The sequence below is a fragment of the Scyliorhinus torazame genome, chromosome 14 (assembly GCF_047496885.1).
Source record: "Scyliorhinus torazame isolate Kashiwa2021f chromosome 14, sScyTor2.1, whole genome shotgun sequence".
NCBI classification, from domain to species: Eukaryota; Metazoa; Chordata; class Chondrichthyes; order Carcharhiniformes; family Scyliorhinidae; genus Scyliorhinus; species Scyliorhinus torazame.
The window spans coordinates 31,660,449-31,684,269 of record NC_092720.1 but is presented as its reverse complement, the minus strand read 5'-3'; the positions used below and the strand labels follow the sequence as shown (position 1 = coordinate 31,684,269).

Genomic DNA, 23,821 nt, shown 5'->3' with positions numbered 1-23,821 from the left:
CCTCAAGTGAAACTGCGGAAGGGCTCATATAAAAAGGAGCGAATGAATATTCAACCCCTGAAAATGTATCCAGAGTACCAAAGAAAAACAATTGATCATCTTTCGACTCAGGTATATGTGCAAATAAGCAATGAGGATGAAGGCTTAACTGCAGGGCATCTTTAAGGTATAACACTACAGAACGAGATGCTGTCCCCAATCCCAAAGATTACAAAGTATACCTTCTGCTTGGGAGCATAGCGCCAAATTGTGGAGCCATAGGTACAGTTCCAAGAACATGCAGGTTTGTGAAAGGGGGGTTGGGGGGAGGTTACAGGGTTGCGTTCTGCACTGTTGGTTGCTGTGGTACATGTCATTGCGTTCACCAGTCTGAACCCAGACCCCTCTGAAAGGCAAGTCTGGCCACAAGAACAATAAAAGTTTGTCAATAGATCACACAAGGTACCATACTGGGAGCAGCAATGTGGCATATGCACTATGGTGGAAATGATGGGTAACTTGGGCATGTCCACTATCTGCCTCTTCCAGTACTATGCAGGGAATATTTGGCAGCCTGTGGCAACACGGCATTAGCTGGAGGTTTCGAAGACAGCTCCCAAACTGATAGCTACAATTGCTTCAATAGAAAGCTGTAGAATGTAGAGGGATAGCAATAGATTAGACAGGTGAGCGAAAAAGTGGCAAATGGAAATCAAACCAAAGTAGTGTGAGGGTATTTGGGATGGGCAAGCAAGGCAAGGGAATACACAATAAATTGTAGGATATTGAGAAATGTAGAGGAACAGAGGGACATTGGAGCGCACGTCCAGAAATCTCTGAAGGTGGCTGGAAAAGTGATAAGTGGCCTTCTTGGCCACTTCATGTAGTCTACTTGCCATTATTAGCCGAAGCATGGAATATAAGAACTGGAATGTTATGCTGGAATTGTATGAAACATTAATTAGGTCATAATTGGAGTGCTGTCTGTAGTTCTGGTCACCACACTATAAGAAAGATGAGATTGAGGGGCAGCATGGTGGCGCAGTGGTTAGCACTGGGACTACGGAGCTGAGGACCCGGGTTCGAATCCTGGCCCTGGGTCACTGGCCGTGTGGAGTTTGCACATTCTCCCCGTGTCTGCGAGGGTTTCACCCCCACAACCCAAAATGATGTGCAAGTTAGGTGGATTGGCCATGCTAAATAGCACCTTAATTGGAAAAAAAATTATTGGGCACTCTAAATTTTTTTTTAAAAGAAAGGTGAGATTGCACTGGAGAGGAAATTTCCAAGTTGCTTGTCTGGACCGGAGAATTTTAGGTGTGAGGAAAGTTTGGACAGGCTGGGACAGGAACTGAGCAGGTTGAGAGGCAATCTAACTGAAGTTAGATGGAGAAGATAGAAAGATAATATTCCCATTGGCTGATGGTCCATAGCCAGGAGGCAAAGATTCAAATAAGAGGTAGAAGGTGTACAAAGGTTTTGAGAGGCACGTTGTTCACTTAGAGGGTGGCAGCGATCCGGAGAACACAGCTTGAAAGGGCAAAAAGGCAAAAACTCTTGTAATATTTACAAAGTATTTAGTTATGTGTTTAAAGTGCTGTAATGTATATAGCTATGGGCCGAGAGTTGGAAAATGAGATGAGGCTGGATGTTTGCTTGTGGGCCAATTTGCCCCCACAAACCAAAAGATGTGCAGGGTAGGTGGATTGGCCACGCTAAATTGCCCCTTAATTTAAAAAAACTTTATTATAAGCGGCTTTTGAACTGTATTGGGCTGCTTAATTGGAATTCGTAACGGGTATCGATATAAGTTTGCACTTTTCCCTGTGTTTAAGAACTGTTTAAATTATATTTGTAAACCTATTTCTTTTATATTAATGTGGTTAATTCTGTGTTTCAATTAAAGTTTGTTTTAACATGATTGGTCAGAGTCATCACTCATGGGGTGATGACTCCTTTCCTCACAGTTTTACAAAGCAAAAAAAAATATTTTGGGGATTTTGTCAGGGATCCTAACAAATGTTGAGGCCTGGTACAGTATCCTAACATATCTTACACTTGCAGGGACTGGCCCAATGCTCATTGGAAGGCCTGCAATATTCAGTCAAAGTGATCCATTCAGATACAGCTGAATCAGCTGAAATACAATAGCTGGCTCAATAGGATGTTTAATCAAATTGAGATGTCCAATTGTATAAGTGGCTGCCATAGAAACGTATGATGCTGTGACCACATTATGCCCTCCAGCGTTCCAGGAAAAAATTATGGGAGAAATACTTTTCCAAATAAGTAAGGAGGAAGTTACTGTCTGTACAGCAACTAGTGGATCGTTAGTCTTTTTGTGATACAACAAGAAGATGCACTTATAATACTATTAATAATAATAATCTTTATCAGTGTCACAAGTAGGCTTACATTAACACTGCAATGAAGTTACTGTGAAAATCTCCTAGTCACCACAGTCCGGTGCCTGTTTGGGTACACAGAGGGAGAAGTCCGAATGTCCAAATCACCTAGCAACATAGTAAACATCTCAAGCTGATTCACAGGAGAGTTATCAAACAAACTTTCACTGCTACACCGAGCTTAAGGACTCAGGAGCTGCAGGCAGATTTTAAATGGGATAGTATACTGTAACCAGCAAATAGACCAGAATGGTCTTTTTCAGATTCTATGGCCGGGATTCTCCAATCACGCGGCCAAGTTCTGACACTGGCGTGAAAGGCGGCGCCAACCACTCCGGCGTCAACGGTTCCCGATAATGAGGAATGCTCCCCTTCCTAGGGGGCTAGGTCAATGCTGGAGTGGTCCCCGCAATGCCAGCCGGCATGGAATGGCCGGCGCGAGTTCGCACATGCCCCCAACAGGATGATGTTGCATTTGTTAGGAAGGTGCTGGGAAAGATCCCGGACCTTGACGTGCACCGGTTGGTTATGGGGGGTGACTTCAACGCGGTCCTGGATCCGAGAATGGACCGGTCGAGTTCTAGGTCAGGGAAATTATTAGCAACGGCAAAAGAACTGCGGGAGTTTCTGGAGCTCATGGGAGGGGTTGATCTGTGGAGATTCGGGAGGCCAAGGATCAAGGAATATTCATTATACTCCCATGTGCACAAGGTATACTCCAGGATAGATTTCTTTGTACGGAATAAAACACTGTTAGCGGGGGTGGAGGACACGGAGTACTCAGCAATTGTGGTGTCAGGCCATGCGCCACTTGGATAGATCTACTGTTAAGCACGGGAAAGTCCCAACGCCTGCAGTGGAGATTAGATGTAGGGCTGTTAGCAGATGATGAGGTCTGTGAGCGAGTGAGGGAGGCCATTCGGGGGTACATAAAGAATAACGACACGGGAGAGACCGTGGCTGGGGTGGTGTGGGAGGCAATAAAGGCGGTTATTAGAGGGGAATGTATTTTGATTTGGGCCCATTGAGAGACGACCGAACGGGCAGAGCTGGACAGGTTGGTAGGAGAAATCTTACAGGTGGACAGGAGATATGCGGAATTTCCGGGTGAGGAGCTGCTGAAGGAGTGTCAGACACTCCAAATGGAATTGGGGCTCCTATCCACAGGTAAGGCGGAGGGAGGGACAGCTGAGGAGGGTAAAAAGGGCAATATATGAATATGGGGAGAAAGCTAGCAGGATGCTGGCACATCAGCTGAGCAAGCAGGACGCAGCGAGATAGGAAATATAAAGGATGTGAGGAGGAAGGCAATGATGGACCCGGGGGCGGTGAATGACGTGTTCCCTGAATTTTATAGTCGACTACATGAATCGGAACCCCCGGTCGGGGAGGAGGGTATGAATCAATTCCTGGAGAGGCTAGAGTTCCCGAAGGTAGATGAGGAGCTGGTGGTCCTGGGGGTCCTGAGGAGGTCCTGGGAGCCCTAATTGGGCTTGGGGAGATGATAGACGGATTGGCGATGCAATCGGGTAAGGCCCCGGCACCTGACGGATTCCCAATAGAATTTTATAAAACGTCTTCTGGGTTACTGGGGCCGCTTCTGGTTAAGGCTTTTAAGGAGCCCAAGGAGCTGGGAGTGCTTCCCCCAACACTATCACAGGCATCAATTTCTCTCATCCTCAGGCGAGACAAGGACCCGGAGAGTTGTTGATCGTACAGGCCAATTTCCCTGTTGAACGTTGATGCTAAATTGCTGGCAAAGATCTTGGCCACTCAAATAGAGGATTGTGTCCCAGAGGTAATTGGGGAGGATCAGACAGGATTTGTGAATGGCAGGCACCTGATGTCCAATATTAGAATGCTTCTTAATGTTATAATGATGCCAGCAGAGGGGCGCGAGATTGAGGTAGTAATCATGGATGCGGAGAAGGCTTTCGACCGGGTGGTGTGGAAGCACCTATAGGATATTTTAGGCAGGTTTGGTTTGAGCAGGGATTTGTGGATTGGGTCCAGCTGTTAGGGCAGCACGATAGCACAGTGATTAGTACTGTGGCTTCAGAGCGCCAGGGTCCCATGCTCGATCCCCCGCTGGGTCACTGTGCGGAGTTTGTACGTTCTTGGCTGTGGTTTTTGCAGTGTTTGTTCGGGCTGGGCATGCTTCTACCCATTTCGTAAACGTGTCTATCACCACGAGTACATATTTATAACCATTCCTGCAAGAGGGCAATGGTCCTATAAAATCAATCTGGAGGTTAGTCCAGGGGCCATTAACGGGTCGGGTGTGGCTGAGTTGAGCCTTTTTGGCATATCTGTCTGGATTATTCTGGGCACAGGTAAGACAATTCTCGATGTAGTGATTTACATCATCCTTTAGATTTGGCCACCAACAAAGCTGCTTGAGGTGGGCTGAAGTGGGATCAATTCCCTGATGTCCATGACCATCATGGAACAAACAAATCAGTTGATTCCTGTCCTGTTCAGGAACCACACAAAGGGTGTCTTTTAACACCACACTATCATGTGTGGTCAGAGCATTTTTAAACCTCTCATAGGGAGCTGGATATTTTCCTTTTACAATCTCCCTGAGATTGCTGTCCTGCTTCTGGGCTTCCACTAGATCCTCGATCTTTGCCTGCGAGACCTGAACTGCATTCACTGGGGCACTTTCGGGGGGTGTCCAAAAGTATCTGTGCCTGGAACCTGCTTTAGCCAGTGCGTCGGCTTTTACATTTCCAGATGGGGAAGAACGATGGTGACTTCGAACTTTGACTATCCCAAAAGTCCTGTTCTGTGCTCTCTCTAAGATGTGACGGAGCAATGGGGCTGAGGGGAGGAGTTTTCCGCCTGCGGAAACAAATCCTCTTGCTTTCCATAGGGGCAGGAATTCCGTGAGGCTGTTGCAGACATAGAAGCTGTCCGAGTATATGTCTGCTGGGTTGGGGAAGGAATCTGGGTGTTTCACTATATATGCGATGGCCGCAAGCTCTGCTGCCTGTGCGCCTAAGTGGCCTGGCAGTTTTAATGATATTTCCTCTAGGGTGCGTCCCTGCGCGTCCTCGACATATATACCGCAACCTGTTATGCGCTTCCCATCCAAGACTGTGGAAGATACATCCACATAGATCTTTATGGGCTCACACGTGTCTGTGTGCTGGGGGCCCTGGGTTGAACTGGATTATACCCGATCGCATCCAGGATCGCGGTATGCATTTCTGCAAGGGTGTCTCCTCCTACATTCTGTGGGGCGGGAAGGGCTGCTGCTACTGAAGGGTCTAAACTTAAAACGGTGAGCTTTACATGCTCTCGCTCATCCAGGCCGTACATGGTCGCCTGATGCTTTACGGTGGCAAAGAAATGGTGGGGGACTGAGGTGGGAGGAACGGTGTGATTTTCTCGCACGCGTCCCGTAATTGGGTCACTGTTAAAGGGGTGGAGTATAGAAATTCCGTATCGTCCACTATAGCTGTGCGGCGGGTGGTGACTGGGTTCATTGGAGCGTGAACTATCTGCTTGGTGGGGGGTTGGGGCGCTTTCCTCTTTCGTGGCTTTCTCTGCGCACATGTTTCCTGAACATATCTCTGCGCTGTTTCATTTAATTCCTCCCAAGCAGGGCCGTCTTCCTGATCTAATTTCGCTCCAAAGGTTTCCTGGAAGCCTTTCTGAACTGAAAGCAGCGATTGCAGCTCTGCAATCTGCTTCCGGCACTTTGCGTGATCTAATGTGCTTTGCCTTTGTTCTGTGGTGGCAGCATGGAATGCTCTTAATGCTGCCTTTAGATCGCTGCACTGTCTCTGCAACGCTTCTACCTGCTTTTCTGTTTCTTCACGTACCAGGACTACACGTTGCGTGTCCTGATAGTCCTTTTCATATTGAGACTGGAAGCTGCTTAAGTGCGCCAGACAAGACTGGTGTGCCCTTTTGGCATCCTCCACCTCTCCATCTTTTGCTGCCAATTTCCTTCTCAATTCTAAATTCTCCTTTTCTACCTCGCTTACATCGACCTTACTCATTCGATGTATGCCCTCTACTTCTTTCCGGAGCGTCCTAACGACCTCCTCTGTGCCTCGTAATTGTGCCAAGCAGGACACGATTGCCATCGGCTTGCGCGCTTTCTCTAAGCTCTTTTTGTTGATCTTGCTCAGGTTCTCCCACCAAGTATGTCCTATACTCCCGGGACCTGATTCCTCGTTGTCACAGAATTCATTCCAAAGGGGCCATCCTTTCCCTTTGAGATATTTCCTGATCTCTTCCTCCCAAATGGGACATTGTCCCACTCTACTGCTGCTGGTCACTGCGACCGCAAATTCCTTGGGGTTCATGAGGTGTTGCATTGCCTGCATTGCCATCTTTCCTATCCGAATGTCCCCCCGTGAGCCAACCCGTCATCCTGGGGTGGTCCTCAAAGACACCAGTGATCTCCAAGTGTCCCAAGGTGTAGTTGTCATGCATGCTCCCAGGTTAGCAGTAACACGTGCACATGATCCTCAGGTGGTGGTTGCACACGGTGTGAACATTCAGGTAGTGGAAGACCTTCCCGTTAATCTACAGCACTCCATGATGCCCAGGTGCTCGTGGGTCAACATACATGCCATAGATGGCCCCTGGACCTGGGGCATTCCGGTGATGGCGACGAATCATGCAGCACAAGCTTACAGGTGGGCCTGGTCCAGGTCGAAGGTGATATAAAAGCAGAAAATATCAGACAATCTCAGCAGGTCTGACAGCAGCTTTGACAAAACATTAGCTCCCTTCACTCCCCAGAGATGCTGTCAGACCTGCTGAGATTGCCCAGTATTTTCTGTTTTTGTTTCAGATTCCAGTATCCATTTTTATCGAAGGTGATATAATTGGATGCCTGGGCAAACAGAGCATCTGTCATCACTCAGATGCGCCTGTGGGCTGAAGATTGCAAAATCCCACACAGTTCCCGCTGAAGCCCTGGAACGACCCAGTGGCATAGACATTTAGAGCTGCAGTGACCTTCACGGCTACCAGGGATAACTATCCTCCGCCATGGGGCACGATGTCTTCGAGGACATGGCACAGGTGCCGCACCATCTCTCTGATGAGACACAGTCTTTTGCTATCCGTCAATTCATGGAAGGACCAACAACTCCTGTACGCTTTGGTACATCTCTGGCCTTCCCTTCAGGCCCCCACTTCGGGTTGATGGATGGCTGGATCTTCAGTGTGTGCGGCGGCCCCCCGCACATCCAGCCTGTGATGACCTTGCTGCTGTCTTCGGCCTCTGCCCGTCTTGATTGTGACAAGCATAGCGAAGGCAGCCTCTGTGGGATTTACAAATATTTTTGTATCTGCAAGGAGTTGGAGTAGGAGAGAGACCAAAAATGAATTAAAGCTTCCATCCCGGGACCCTCAAATTCCCCAAACCTCCCGCACCCTTACCATGACTGTGCCACCTTCTCTCAGAGTGCCATCCAGCAAGATAGCTGTGCTGGAAAATATCGCTCTGCAAACTCAATCCCAGCCAGATCAGGAAACCCCAGACCACTGCTGGGAACATTAGGGAGGCTGTGCTCAGCTGCCCTCCGCTCATCCACATAGTTACCCTGTGGCTGTGGGAGGATCCTCAGCGGTGAAGCTCTGCTCTTGTGTGTTTGATTATTGGCAGCTGCCTCTATGGTGCTGACACTCCTGGACTACAGGCACACTGCTCAGGCTGCAGGACATCGAGTCCACCAAACATCCTCTCAGACAGGGCACCTGCTCCTTCGATGAGGCACTTAAGAGTTCAGGAGCATGAACTCCTATCACAAACAACAAGGCTAATCCCTCATTTGAAATAGCCTTCGTCTGTGAAGCCAGAGGCTGCTGACAGTCAAAGGGAGTGAAAATGACTTTCAAGAGAGGGCTCCATCCTGGAAGTGTTTGGTAGGACAGACAGGCTACAGCTGTGGTTGCCCCAGTTATGGGTCTCCACAATATTCAAAGGTGACTGGAAGGCCTCAAAGACAAAGCCCCTCACCTCCCCTGCCAAGGAGCAATCTCCAACCTGGAATTGTCCAACCCCCCAAACAACCCCAACCACCCTGCAGGTCCCCCCCCCCTCCCCCCCCCCATCTCCTCCCCTCCCTCATCCAGCAAGCACTGGGGCAGCAGCTTCGGTGCCCTTGGGCTGCATGCCGGTAAATTGAAAGGGTTACCAACGTCTTCACTTCCCCTTGGTAGCCATTCACCAGGATCCCGCTTTTGTAGAGGAGTACAAAAGGACACCCATGTGACTTTTCGCTGGGGAGTCAGGTGACTCCCGGTAGACCGCTGCATTTGACTTCAATCTCGCTAATGAGATTGAAATGAATGAAATTTAGGCTTAATAAGCTTCTCGCCATTTTTTGGGCAAGATACGTAACTCACCATCGTGAACGGGCGCCCGGATCAGCGCCAGGTACAACCTAGTGGGAAAATCACGTCCTATGTGTTTGTGATAGTGTGAATGAGATGTCAAGTTTTTGTTAACCTCCAGAAACTAAATAACTTTGATCATATTTAAATGCCCAAAACCTTGCTGCTGAGTTCAGATTGAGTGAACTACCCCGATGGTGAGAAAATACACACATCCTCATGCAATATTGTCATGTGAGGGTACCTTTAAGACATGGATGTTTAAGCAATGTACCTTTAAGTAAACAGTGATGTCATAGAGTGGGTGGAGCTCAGCTCAGTTCAGCCATTTTGCAGTTTGGTTTTGCAGTTAGTTTAAAAAGTGCCTGGCTGGTTTTGCTGAGAGCAGCTAAAAAGTGCTTGGCTGGTTTTGCTGAGAGCAGTTTAAAAGTAGAAAGCCTGTTTGAGACAGCAGCTTGAGAAGTTCTGGTTTGCTGTGATTTGCTTGAAGGGAGAAAGCCAGGTTTGAGAAAGCAGCGTTGGTGTGTCTGTGGGTTTCCAGAGAGCTGCATGAAGAAAGCAAGGTGCTGGAGCTGAAGTCACCCAAGCTAATATATCTCTGCCATTCTACAGAAAATATATATATCCTTTAGCCTGATGTGATACTGTTTAAAGGTGTTAAGTCTCTTGGAAGTTTGAAGGAACATTTTAAGGAAGTATTTACTATTGCAATATTTTCTGAGTTATCTTTGAAGTATGGGGTGTTAAGAGATCCAATGTTTATTTGAGATGTTAAGTTGAGTTCATGGAATAAACAGTGTTTTGTGTTTAAAAACCCACGTGTCCATAATTGTAATCCCACACCTAGGGAAAAAGCCCTGTGCTCGGAAAAGCAACAAATCCATTAAAGGGAGAGGTTGGTTGAACTCCATGATACATTTTGTGGTTCTGAAAATGCCTCGCCCATAACAATATATTGATAATACTCGGCAGGTCAAGTAGCATCTGTGGAAAGTGAAACTGAATTAACATTTAATTTCTATGATCTTTCATCAGAATTAGAAAATTAGATTTATCATGTTTAAGTAAATACAGAGGAAAGGAAAATGGGGTGGTCAGGGAGGGGCGGAAAGAGAAAAAGGGAAAGAATATGAAAGGGTAGCAGGCAAGAGAGATTTGTTAGGAAAACAAAGTTTTCTTGAAGGGATTTATATTTTGTATTGGTAAACATTAGAAATACTTTTCCATAGGTTTAATTTAATGTTTCTGTGCCTGGAAGGATAAAACCCGTAGTTAGATTTGTGCTGAACAAACCTGTTTCTATGTGTGGTTTCAATTCCCTTGTGCTTAGAGAGGGCTATGACAAAAAGTGTAAATAAACCAATAGTTGTTCCGTAGCAACTGGGGCCTTGCACAGTAGAAAGGTTTTTAACTCTCGCAGTTCTGATAGAAGCAATTGGTTTTAGAAAACTAAAGAGGAACATCACTCTCTGCCTTGCTAGAACAAAAGCCATACTATGGAGAATGGTTAAAAAAACAGATACTGCAAGCCTAAAGTCCAGCTAGTTAAGGAAACTAGAGAAATGAAGAGAAGTTTCCAAGAAGTCTGGAATTAACTGAACAGAGGAACTGGGAGCCGGAACAGATTACTGTTCAGTAAAGTGTTAAAATGTCACTGGATCGTGAGAGGCCAGACACATATCTGATGTAGTGCTAAGGTTTGTGAGAAATGTCTACTGTTTGGGAGACATTATTTAAACAATTGTGGAAATCGGTGGGTGGACCTCGGAGTTTGTGTAAAAGATCAAGGAACCTGAAGAGATAGGTGTAAAACCTGAAAGCGAAACCTTGATGGAAGCAGCAGAGGGGAAACATAATTTAAAAGAAGATTTGAAAGTGTGACTTTTGAAAGCAGAAGTTGAAATCACTTGTGTGGAAGCTGAAGTTCACTGAGACAAGGTGACTTACGTTATAAGGATCATCAGGGGGGATTTTGAGGAGAAATTCACAGACATTCGCTTGGATTCAGAGAGTAGTGTGTCTTACCACAGTCATCTTGTGTGCTTAAAAGGGACGTTGTGTGATAATGAGACCATTGTAGTTTAAGTTGTATTTTATAATCCATGTTCATCCGAAAGAATTTGCTGAGTAATTGTTAAGCTAAAGGTGGAGTAAAGGAGTATTGCATCACAATCCAATATTTTCATGTTTAATAGATGTTTTTTCTTTTTGTTAAAACTAATTGGTGGTCTTGTGACTCTGTTCATGTTTTAGAAAACAAAAGTAAAAGTTATGGGGCGGGATTTTCCATTCCGCCGCTCCCGTTTTCTGGTGGCGCGCCCCCGCTGACAGCGGAACCCTTTGTCCCGGCAGCCAGCCAATGGGTTTTCCCAGTATGAGCACCCTCACCCTGTTAGGAAATCTGCGGGCATGTGCGCTGCCGGTGAAGTGGAGGATCCCGCCGACAAAAAATCCTGCCCAAGGTCTGTTGAGCCAGGGTTCCATTCTGGAATCTCCCCATACAGTTATATCATCAACTAGGATCGTAAGAGATTAAGTGACAAATGCGATGAACGTGTAATGAAAAGAGAGCGGAAATGAATCATGTAAATACACAAATATATGTCTACAGAAGGTGCAAATGTCAACAGCAGAATAATTTCCGGCGCCTACTGTCCTAACCATGGGAGCAGTGGTTATGATCCAAAATGATTGAACTCAATGTTGAGTTGGGAAGGTAGAGGACTGCCCCACTGATACATTGGAATAGCATTGATAGCTGAGAACAGAGGTCAGATTGGGGAAAATTAAAATGGGAAGTGGCCGGAAAATCAGTGTTTTGCTTGCGAATTACGCAGTAGTGTTGATTGGGTTGGATTTGGATTTGTTTATTGTCACGTGTAGGGACGTACAGTGAGAAGTATGGTTCTGCATACAGATCAGACAGATCATTCCGTACATGAAAAGCAAATGCATAGCGCAAACATAAAATGCACAATGTGAACATATAGACAGGCATCGGGTGAAGCAGACAGGAGTGTAGTAATACTCAGTAGAGCAGATGTTTGAAGAGATCAGATCAGTCCATAAAAGGGTCCTTCAGGAGTCTGGTAACAGCGGGGAAGAAGCTGTTTTTGAATCTGAAGAATGAAGGGAACAAAGAAAAGTACAGCACAGGAACAGGCCCTTCGGCCCTCCAAGCCTGTGCCGACCGTGCTGCCCGTCTAAACTAAAATCTTCTACACTTCCTGGGTCTGTATCCCTCTATTCCCATCCTATTTATGTATTTCTCAAGATGCCCCTTAAATGTCACTAACGTCCCTGCTTCCACCACCTCCTCCGGCAGCGAGCTCCAGGCACCCACTACCCTCTGCGTAAAAAACTTGCCTCGTACATCTACTCTAAATCTTGCCGCTCGCACCTTAAACCTATAGCCCCTAGTAATTAACACCTCTACCTTGGGAAAAAGCCTCTGACTATTCACTCTGTCTATGCCCCTCATAATTTTGTAGACCTCTATCAGGTTGCCCCTCAACCCCCGTCGTTCCAATGAGAACAAACCAAGTTTATTCAACCGCTCCTCATAGCTAATGCCCTCCATACCAGGCAACATCCTGGTAAATCTCTTTTGCACCCTCTCTAAACCCTCCACATCCTTCTGGTAGTGTGGCGACCAGAATTGAACACTATACTCCAAGTGTGGCCTAACTAAGGTTCTATACAGCTGCAATATGACTTGCCAATTCTTATACTCAATGCCCTGTCCAATGAAGGCAAGCATGACGTATGCCTTCTTGACTACCTTCTCCACCTGTGTTGCCCCTTTCAGTGACCCGTGGACCTGTGCACCTAGATCTCTCTGACTGTCAATACTCTTGAGGGTTCTACCATTCACTGTATATTCCATACTTGCATTAGACCTTCGAAAATGCATTACCTCACATTTGTCCGGATTACACTCCATCTGCCATCTCTCCGCCCAAGTCTCCAAACAATATAAATCTTGCTTTATCCTCTGACAGTCCGCATCACTATCCACAATTCCAACAACCTTTGTGTCATCTGCAAACTTAATAATCAGACCAGTTACATTTTCCTCCAAATCATTTATATATACTACGAACAGCAAAGGTCCCAGCACTGATCCCTGCGGAACACTACTACTCACAGCTCTCCAATCAGAAAAGCACCTTCCATTGCTACTCTCTGCCTTCTATGACCTAGCCAGTTCTGTATCCATCTTGCCAGCTCACCCCTGATCCCGTGTGACTTCATCTTTTGTACTAGTCTGCCATGAGGGACCTTGTCAAAGGCCTTACTGAAGTCCATATGGACAACATCCACTGCCCTACCTGCATCAATCATCTTTGTGACCTCTTTGAAAAACTCTATCAAGTTAGTGAGACACGACCTCCAATACACAAAACCATGCTGCCTCTCGCTAATACATTCATTTGCTTCCAAATGGGAGTAGATCCTGTCTCGAATAATTCTCTCCAGTAATTTCCCTACCACTGACGTAAGGCTCACCGGCCTGTAGTCACGTGGATTATCCTTGCTACCCTTCTTAAACAAAAGAACAACATTGGCTATTCTCCAGTCCTCCGGGACATCACCTGAAAACAGTGAGGATCCAAAGAATACTGATGCAAAGTATTAATTTAGTACCTCGCCCATTTCCACTGGCTGCACACATAGATTCCCTTGCTTATCCTTCAGTGAGCCAACCCTTTCCCTGGCTACCCTCTTGCTTTTTATGTACGTGTAAAAAGCCTTGGGAATTTCCTTAACCCTATTTGCCAATGACTTTTCGTGACCCCTTTTAGCCCTCCTTACTCCAAGAAGTTGGAAGAGTGAATAAGCCGGGTGGGAGGTGTCTTTGATTGTACTGCCCATTTTCCCAAGGCAGCGGGCGGTATAGACAGAGTCAATGGATGGGAGGTGGGTTCGTATGATGGATTTGGTTGTGCTCATGACTCTCTGTTGTCTTGGGCCGAGCAGTTGCTGTACCAGGCTGTGATGTAGCCAGATAAGATGTTTTTTTATGATGCATCTATAAAAGTTGGTAAGAGTCAGTGTGGACATGTCGAATTTCCTTAGCTTCCTGAAAGTATAGGCGCTGTTGTGCTTTCTTGGTGGTAGCGTCCACATGGGTGGACCAGGAAAGATTGTTGGAATTTGAAGCTGTCAACCATCTCCACCTCGGCCCATTGATGCTGACAGGGGTGTGTCCGACACTTTGCTTCCTGAAGTCAATGACCAGCTCTTTAGTTTTGCTGCAGTTGAGGGAGAGATTGTTGTCATTACACCATTCCACTAGGCTCTCTGTCTCCCTCATCGTTGTTCGAGATCCGACTACTACAGTCATGTCTTCAATAAACTTGTAGATGGAGTTGGGTCAAATTTTGCCATGCAGTCGTAGGTTTATAGGGAATATAGTAGGGGGCTAAGTACGCAGCCTTGCGGGGCCCCGGTATTGAGGACTATCATGGAGGAGGTGTTCTTGTTTATCCTTACTGATTGTGGTCTATGGGTCAGAAAGTCGATGATCCAGTTGCAGAGTCAGGAGCCAAGGTTTTGGAGCTTTGGCTGGGATTGTGATGTTGAAGGCGGAGCTGTATTCAATAAATAGGAGTCTGATGTAGGAGTTCTTGTTGTCGAGATGCTCCAGGGATGAATGTAGGGCCAGGAATATGGCGTTTGCTGTGGACTGGTTGTGGTGGTATGTGAATTGCAGTGGATCAAGGCATCCTGGGAGTATGGCGTTGATGTGCCTCATTACCAACCTCTCAAAGCACTTCATTATGATCAATGTCAAGGCCACCGGATTGAGGCACATTGCTTGGTTCTTCTTTGGCACCGATATGATGGTGGTTTTCTTGAAACAGGTGAGGACCTTGCAACGGAGTAGGGAGAGGTTGAAGATGCCAGCGAACACATCTGCCAGCTGGTCTGCACAGGATCTGAATGCACGACCAGGGACCCTGTCAGGACCCATCGCCTTCCGAGGGTTCACTTTCAAGAAGGTCAGTCTGACTTCAGAAGCTGTGACTGTGGGTATGGGTGTGTCCAGGGTTGCTGGGGTAGTTGACATCAATTTGATGGTTTCCTGCTTGAACCGAGCATTGAATACATTGAGTACATCGGGGAGGGGTGCACTGCTGCCGGAGATTCTGCTTGGCTTTGCTTTGTAGCCCGTTATGTTGTTTAAGCCTTGCCACAACCGGCGAGAGTCCGTGATGTTAGTCTGTGACTCTAGCTTGGTCTGATATTGTCTCTTGGCATCCCTGATGACTTTGCAGAAGTCGCACCTGGATTTCTTGTATTATAATAATAATAGTAAACTTTTATTGTCACAAGTATGAAGTTACTGTGAAAAGCCCCTAGTCGCCACCTTCCGACACCTGTTCGGGTAAGCTGGTACGGGGATTGAACCCACGCTGCTGGCCTTGCTCTGCATCACAAACCAGCTGTCTAGCCCATTGAGCTAAACCAGCCATTTGCTAAACCAGCCATTGTATAGGTCAGGGTCGCCTGACTTTAACTCCTCAGACGTGGCATTTAGTAGGGAGTCAATCTCCCGATTAAGCCATGGTTTCTGGTTGGGGAACGTACGTACTGCCTTCTTTGGCATGCAGTCTTGTACACACTTGCTGACAAAGTCTGAGACGGTGGTGGAATACTCGTGCTTAAATATGGACCAGTCCCCTGACTCCAAGCAGTCACGTAGGAGCTCTTCTGTTGCCTCGGACCAACACTACTCGACCTTCTTAACCGGATTCTCCCACTTAAGTATGCCGGGAGAAGGAACACCGTCTTATGATCTGATTTTCTGAAGTGTAGTCGGGGGATGGATCGATAGGCGCCCTTGTTTTTTGTGTAGCAGTGGTCAAAGAGTGTTGGCGGCCCTGGTGGGACAGGAGATGTATTGATGGAATTTTGGCAATACACTTTTAAAGTTGGCCTGCTTGAAGTCCCCTGCCATGATTAACAAGGCCTCATTGTTATTTATAGCTGTGTACAATTCGTCCAGCACCTTCTTCACTTCCGCCTCGGAATGAACTCCCATGGAATGGCTGAATGAACTCCCGTGGAAAGTAATATGGGCGGCACTTCACAGTCAGGTATTTCAGGTCCAGGGAGCAGTAGGCTGCCTGGGTCACCACATCCAAGCACCAGGAGGAGTTGTTGAGGAGGCAAACCCCTCCACCCTTTTCTTTGCCTGCAGATGCTGTGCGATGTGTCCAGTGTATTGGTCCGATGTATTTATGTCCCAGAAAGCTATCAGCCACTCTGTGTTTGGTTTTCCCATTGTAGGGGTGACAGCATTGTGAACAGTGAGCACAGTATACTGTATAACTGAAGAATTATTGTTGGCTGTGTAGAAAGGGCCATCCCTTGCAAGCTATGGAATGGGCCTTCCAAGATCTGAGCATGAAGGAGCTGAGGGCTTTCCCAGGAATTAATTGTCAGCACTTCATGAAAAACCCATCTGTAAATATATATGTTTCCAATAAACCTAGCTATGGCATTCATCTAAAAACACATACTATTGAAAGCACACTCTCACAATTGAGGAATGAACTGAATTAAATGGTTGGCACATTTCCATTCTACACTTTAAGAATTGGTCTGACAGTCAGAGTCCGAAGTCCTTGAAGGTGCCATTTCTGGGTCTTCTTCTCCCACAGTTTTAAGAGATGATGGGTGTGGTCTGAATTCAGCTCATGCTTGTGTTGGCATTAGCGGGGACTCGAAGGACATGATCGCATTGCTTTTATCCTGTGAAATCCTGTGAAATCTATCAATACTCCTTACAGCCAACTGATACAGACATGGGCTCACTGACATGAATGTTTGGAAAAGGAGCAGACTAATTATTTACTGGAATCATTGTGAAATATTTTGTTCAGGCTGTCCTCGCAAAATGTTCTTAGAAATTGATAGAAACTTACGCGGGCATTGCCATTCAGCCCAGACCCGGGGAGAATGTGCAACCTCCACACGGACAGTGACACGGGCCGGGATCGAACCCGGGTCCTCAGCGCCATGAGGCAGCAATGCTAACCACTGCACCACCAGGCTGCCCCTCACTTATAAATAAAGTTAACAACTAGATTACTTACAGAACCAGTACAGCTCTTCTCAACCTAGCAACATTTGTCAAAACTGCTGTTCAACTTAAAATCCTTTTGTCTTGTCAGACTCAAATCCTATGTCAAAACTGCAAAACTACAGACAGACCTGGCTCTCCCATTAATTACATCATCTGTATCCCACTAAGATGTCACATGATCTGCTCATCTAGAACTAAATACAGCCCCTCATAAATTATCTATTCTCCAGGAAATCTCCAGCAATCACAGCAACTTTCCATTAGCCCTATATATGTAAACAAGTAAATGGTTAGAATCAGTCATGACCTTTTACAACTTCTTAATTACAGTTTTGGCAGACACACTGTCTGGATATTGTACTGCAACAAATATATATATTGACCTAGGCTTTTAATAATATTACTGCCACAAATATAAAACATAATATATAATAATTTCTATATTCATCACAGATATATGTAAATAGGGTGAGCGGTAAATAGCGTTACTGGTTACTACAATCTCTTGGAGCTTTTTGATTAGTTCATGGAGGATCAAAAAGTAATTTATGTTCTTAAATTTGCTTAAAGCTTTTTCTCTGTTTAATTTTACTTTTGCAAGGAGATTCTGTGAGTGGTGGATGAAGTGGTGGTACCATGTCTGGTTAGGAGATGAATGGATGCTCATTTCCTGTTCTTTTTCAGATATTTTACATGTGATGGTTGTGGGAGAAATTATGCCCAGTACATATTTGGGGAACCTCCTCTTATCTTTACAAAGCTCAGGGTCTTCCTGATAGGGCCACTGGAGTCTTGGTTGAATGCCTGATCTCGAATGTAGCACTTCCTCAGTCCTATTCTGAAATGTCGTCCTACATTATCGTACTGATAGCATGGTTGTGTTGTAATTCACCAACTGACCACTCGGAGTTTCATTAGTATATAAGTGAATGTTAGAGTCAGATGACCTCAGACTGACTAGAGAGCTGAGAGAGAGGTTGCTTGTGCAGGTTCATACTGTTATTCATCTGTTGTTTTGCATATATTTGACCCACAGTTAATGTTAATAAATCGTTTATAGCTTTAGCGACAAGTGTTCTTGTAATATAAATCAGGCCATCCAACAAGAACATTACAATTATGAAGCAGATCGTGACTTTGTTCCATGGTGTAAATCTGATGTTAAAGTGGACAGCATGTTTTACGACTCTCCCCATTTTTATTTCCATTGGTTTCAATGAATGATATTTACACTGCCGATACTTCACACCGCTGCAGTGTATTTGGTGGAGACAGCTTTACAGACAGATAAATTCTATGAAGGTCAACATCATCTTCTCCACAGGTAACTGGGGCTGGGGAATATTTGCTGCTGGTCTTGTTGGTGAAAGGACACGGTCCCACGGATTGCTTCACAGACGCATTGCTAGACGAGGGACTTGATGCATTTTTTAACATGTCAGCCATATGAATGAAAAGGTACACTGATGGAGAATTCAGAATGTCCAAATTACCTAACAGCACGTCTTTCGGGACTTGTGGGAGGAAACCGGAGCACCCGGAGGAAACCCACGCAGACACGAGGAGAACGTGCAGACTCCGCACAAACAGGGACCTAAGTCAGGAATCAAACCTAGGCCCCTGATGCTGTGAAGCAACAGTGCTAACCACTGTACTACTCTGCCGCTCATCATACACACTGCCGGCATATCTTTACTGTTAATGGGGGACACATCTATAATCATCGAATTCCTGTTCAGACCCAGTGTAAAAATCATCTCCATTGTCTTGAGGTAAAAATTGTCCCTGAAAGAAAAGCTCACCTCATTTGGAAAGGGACAAAAGCTGCTACCAGTTTATTTTTTCCTCAACAAGCTATCAAAGCAAACCATTTCAATGTGATTCATATAATTGCAAGATAAACAAAGAAAAACATTTCTCAAGTACCGCTTGTATAACAAAAGTCTGCATATCCCATTCAGTTACTGGCAGATCAATTGTTTAGTTACAGGGTTGCATGAATAAGGATGCAAACTGTTGCAGACATTTCAGCTCCTGGCCTCCCCTATCTTCTAGACTGTTCTGTGTCTTATGTCAGCCTGTGCGGAGACATGTTCCTTGCCCAGAAGTTTCTTCCTCAAGACCATCACTGTGACAAAAAAGAGAGGGGTGCAAAACCGAGGGGAGCAGGGGTGCAGTTCAATGTCAGTGTCAAGCAAGGTTTGGCTGGTGGTGTGGCATAACACTCTCAATGACTCACATTGAATATTACATGCATCACCTCAGAATGCAGCTTGATCTGGGCAGATAACTTAAATGCCATGGCAGCATTTGTAATGACCATTTTGAAATGCCTGTAATGTTTCTTTGAGTGCAATGATGTGTGTAGAGAACCTGAATATTATTGCACTTTGTGGAATGGCCAATTTGAAATGTGTGTAATGTTCTTTCAGATATTTTACAAATAAAGTATATTTTTGCAAAATAAAAGTGACAAAAACACCATATTGCACCAGCAGAGTTGACTTTCATCTCTTAAGAGTTACCGACCTTTCACTGTCAGAATTATGAGCTTCCTTTAACCTCATGCCCATTGAGTCAGCCCTGGTGTTGGCAGCTTCCTCTGGAACATGAGCCTCAGGTATCAGCAGAGAAAGACGTGCAGGTGATTAGCGATAGTTTCCATGAGACTGCGAAAGCCATGAGTCATAGCAGAAAGGGGGTGGGAGATATCGATTTTGTTTGATATGTTCCTTCGCTGTGGGAATATTTTTGTCTATTAGCTGTACTTTTGGAATGGATGAGTCACAGTAATGAAGAAATATGCTCATATTTAAACTGCAGCGGATGAGATAATCAATCTGTGCTGCACACAATTTTGCAATAGTATTGCCAATGAGGATTTCGTAAGACATGGGTGTATAAATTCCATTGCCACTATTTGGGTGTGAGGAAATCACGTGTGGAATTTAGTGGCCGCTGCCTGAGCAAGTTTGGAGTTTGGAGGAATGTAACCAGATGGGAGGTTGGCAGATGTTCACTCGCCACCTTCCCACCAATGCCCAGATTGCATCGGAGGTGGAAAGGCTTGTGGACGGCCTACCCACGCTGCTACAAATTGAGTCCTTTAAGTGGGGGATTCAATTTGACGAACAACAGAAGCGGGGGGGGGGGGGGGGGGGGGGGGGGGGGGCATTCACCTTGTGGGAAACCCATAACGCGGGCTCCCAGAATGGAGTCCCTCGCTCAACGACACTCAGTGCCTGATCAAGGGGCTTGGCATCAGGGAAGGATGTTCTTCTGAGAGCATGCCTATCCCCTCCCAAGACCATGATTCTAAACCCCAAATGAGCCCCCCCCCCCCCCCCACCGCACCTGAGGATGAGAGAGTTCTGCTGAGTTTGGGTGTGTTCTGCTACAGGGGATTCAATACAGGGCAGCATGCATGGACATGCATACTGAGCCAATGGGCAGGATTTCTTGGCAAGACCTTCCGAAATCGGCCACGGGTTCCTTGGCGGCAGAGGGTGAGAACGACAAGAAACCCTGTTGTGAGGGTGCAGCAACATTCCCTGCCAAATCCCGAACTCAGCACAGGTAGCATCTCCAAAAACACTCCACAGTACACGAGATGTTCAACGATGCACCTTTGCCGCAAGTTGAATGCCTGACACTTGAGTAATGCAAATTTGGTAAATGGGCATCATCTCGGCTGTGTAAGAGTTCTTCCTTTTATTTTCTTTGTTCCTATTTCTTTTCTTTCTTTAAAAAAAATTATTTTGGGCCGTGGACCATAATCGGGATGTGCCTTTACAGTCTCAATGTTGAAACAGCCTGCTTGCCAGGATGCTGTGTTCCCAGGTTTTGTACTTTGGAAAGGAGAAGCCAGACTCCTCGACACTGAGTGGATCTTAGGAACCAGGTTGGGAGGGAGTCAGTTCTATTGTTTCGGTGGGTTGGCCAGGCCAGTGTTCTGCCTGACAACGGTCGGAGATTGGTTCCTACGTGATACTTTCTGAGAGAACATAGAGAATTGTTTAGACCTTGGAAGGAAGTTAACTCTTTGAAGAGTCATCCAGACTCGAAGTGTCAGCTCCTTTTTCTCTCCACAGATGCTGTCAGACCTGCTGAGATTGTCCAGTATTTCTGTTTTTGTTCAGATTCCAGCATCCGCAGTAATTTTTCTTTTATCCACATGTTTCATTTATCCTTCAATCCTTCAGCATTCCCCCCCCCCCCCCGACTGGCTGCAGGTGGCTTCTTCTGGTCCTACCAAAGTCTTTTTTGCATCGAGAGATCCCGCCGGCGGACAAGGGCTGAAAAGTACCATCAGACACCTTTTATTTCGTAACATTTTATATTCTTTTGTGGTTTCCACCATCTTCCCCGCAATTTATGGATCTGCCTTTCCTTGGGGGGGGGGGGGGGGTGGGCGGCATCACTAACGTGTGGGTTTTTTTTTTTGTTGAGCTCTGAAAACACCCATTAAAGCAAAGCATGACCATGTTGAGAATGGTATAAATTCCCAGTTCTTATACACAGAGTGAGAGCCGGACAGTCTCCGTCACGTGCTGCCGTGGTTAGGTTGCAGATTGAAGCTCCCTCTACGCTGACATGTCAATATGCTTCTACCCCTAATCAGCTAAAGCGAGTCTGCATTTCTCCCACCGGAGAACGCAAAGGGCTCCCAAATGAAAGTCACCTTAATGCCCATCTTTGTCCTGAGTAGTGACTGTGTGCTGCAGACACAGGTTCATTAGAAGTGGTGTGTTAAAAGTACCTGATCGAAGATAAATCTTTCAACGAAAGCCGGGGAAAAGTCTTAACCAAAGATTCAAGACATGAATGACTACATTCTAACACTTTGCGTGACCCGGTGCTTTGTTCTGTTCCTTTTGAAACATTGGGCTGGATTCTCTGCAATCCCGCACCAAAACCGCCTTTTGTGTGGGTGCAGAGAATCCAATTTCATGCTGAAATCAGGGGCGAAATTCTCCGTTATCGGCGCAAAGTCCGCCGATCGGCGCAAATCCGACCTGCATCACGCCGCCAAAAACGTCGCGAAGTCTCCGGCCCGAAATGGGCTAGCAGCGACGTGACGGAATCCGCGCTTGCTCACGTGGTTCACGCCGCGCGGCGTCATACTCGTCGCACGGCGTGACGGCTCATAAGGACGCGCTGCTCCCCCCCACCCGACCGGAACACCCGACCGGAACACCCGACCGGATGGCCGGCCGCCGCTCAGCCCCGAGGTTCCAGTCACGGGATGTGGAGGTGCTCCTGGACGCAGTGGAGCAGAGGAGGGAGGCCCTGTATCCCGGGCATGGCCGCAGAGTTGCCCCACGCCACAGCCGGCGTCTGTGGAGGGAGGTGGCAGAGGCCGTCACCGCTGTGGCCCTGACACCACGGACAGGCACCCAGTGCCACAAGAAGGTGAACAACCTCGTCAGAGCAGCCAGGGTGAGCCTCCCCCCGTACGATATCCATATCCCCCATATCCCCCCTCCCCATATCCCCCCTCCCCCATATCCCCCTCCCCATATCCCCCCTCCCCATATCCCCCCTCCCCCATATTACACCTCCCCATATCCCCCATATCCCCCCTCCCCCATATCCCCCCTCCCCATATCCCCCCTCCCCATATCCCCCCCTCCCCCATATCAACCTCCCCCATATCCCCCCTCCCCCATATCCCCCTCCCCATATCCCCCCTCCCCCATATCCCCCCTCCCTATATCCCCCATATCCCCCTCCCCCATATCCCCCCTCCCCCATATCCCCCATATCCTCCCTCCCCATATCCCCCTCCCCATATCCCCCATATACTCCTCCCATATCCCCCCTCCCCATATCCCCCTCCCCATATCCCCCCTCCCCCATATCTCCCTCCCACATATCCCCCCTCCCCCATATCCCCCATATCCCCCCTCCCCCATATCCCCCCTCCCCCATATACCCCTATCCCCCCCTCCCCCATATCCCCCATATCCCCAAGTGAATCCAGCCCTAACCTTAACCTCTGCAATACACGCGCAACCGATGGCGTGCATTCATATACCTGCCTAACACTGTTGCCTTTTACCCCTGCCACCACTCCCCACAGGAGCAGCGCGCACACAACAATAGGGAGCATGTGAGGACTGGAGGAGGCCCCGCTGATGAGAGGCCACTGACCGAACACGAGGAAAGGGCCCTGGAACTGGCTGGCGGACCTGAGGACTGGGGGGTTGCTGATGCAGAGGTCGGGGGCGTACTAGCAAGTGAGCCACCGACAGCCCGTCCCCATATCCCCCCTCCCCTATATCCCCCTCGCCCATATCACCTGATCACTGCCTGCGTGTCTAACCATGCATGCTTCATTGTGTATCGCAGGAGCAAACGTCCAGGCACCCATCCCCGCAGATGCAGACCGCCCGCAGGATGCCCCTCGGAGGCCACGGGAGACGGAGAGACCCGGACCCTCCGGCATGCGACGCCCGCAGGATGCCCCTCGGCGGCAACGGGAGACGGAGAGACCCGGACCCTCCGGCATGCGACGCCCGCAGGATGCCCCTCGGCGGCCACTGGAGACGGAGAGACCCGGACCCTCCGGCATGCGACGCCCGCAGGATGCCCCTCTCACACCACGGGAGACGGAGAGACCCAGACCCTCCGGCATGCGACGCCCGCAGGATGTCCCTTGGAGACCACGGGAGATGGAGAGACCTGGAGCAACAGGGAGACGACGCCCCCGTCTCGTGCGGGTGCGATGACGCAGGCGTGTGCCACCCAGCGTCGAGAGGGGCAGCCACAGGCCCCCGTCACAGCCGAGCCAGGACACCACTACCCAGGACACCACTACCCAGGACACCACTACCCAGGACACCCCTACCCGGGACACCCCTACCCGGGACAGCACTACCCAGGAAGACGAAATACCGGACAGTGACACAGAGTGGATGGGTGGAGACGAATCCCCACCCCAAAGTGCCATGGACTCAGAGTGGGACGAAGAGCACGA

The 23,821-nt window shown here is 47.5% G+C and overlaps 1 long non-coding RNA gene across 1 annotated transcript; it reads left to right on the top strand.

Annotated features, from left to right (window-relative positions):
• Positions 1 to 9: 9 nt before the first annotated feature.
• On the top strand, positions 10 to 19,300 carry LOC140389614 (uncharacterized). Its single transcript, XR_011934431.1, has 3 exons — positions 10 to 111; positions 14,615 to 14,752; positions 15,741 to 19,300. It is a non-coding gene; the product is annotated as an uncharacterized lncRNA (long non-coding RNA).
• The last annotated feature ends 4,521 nt before the right edge of the window (positions 19,301 to 23,821 follow it).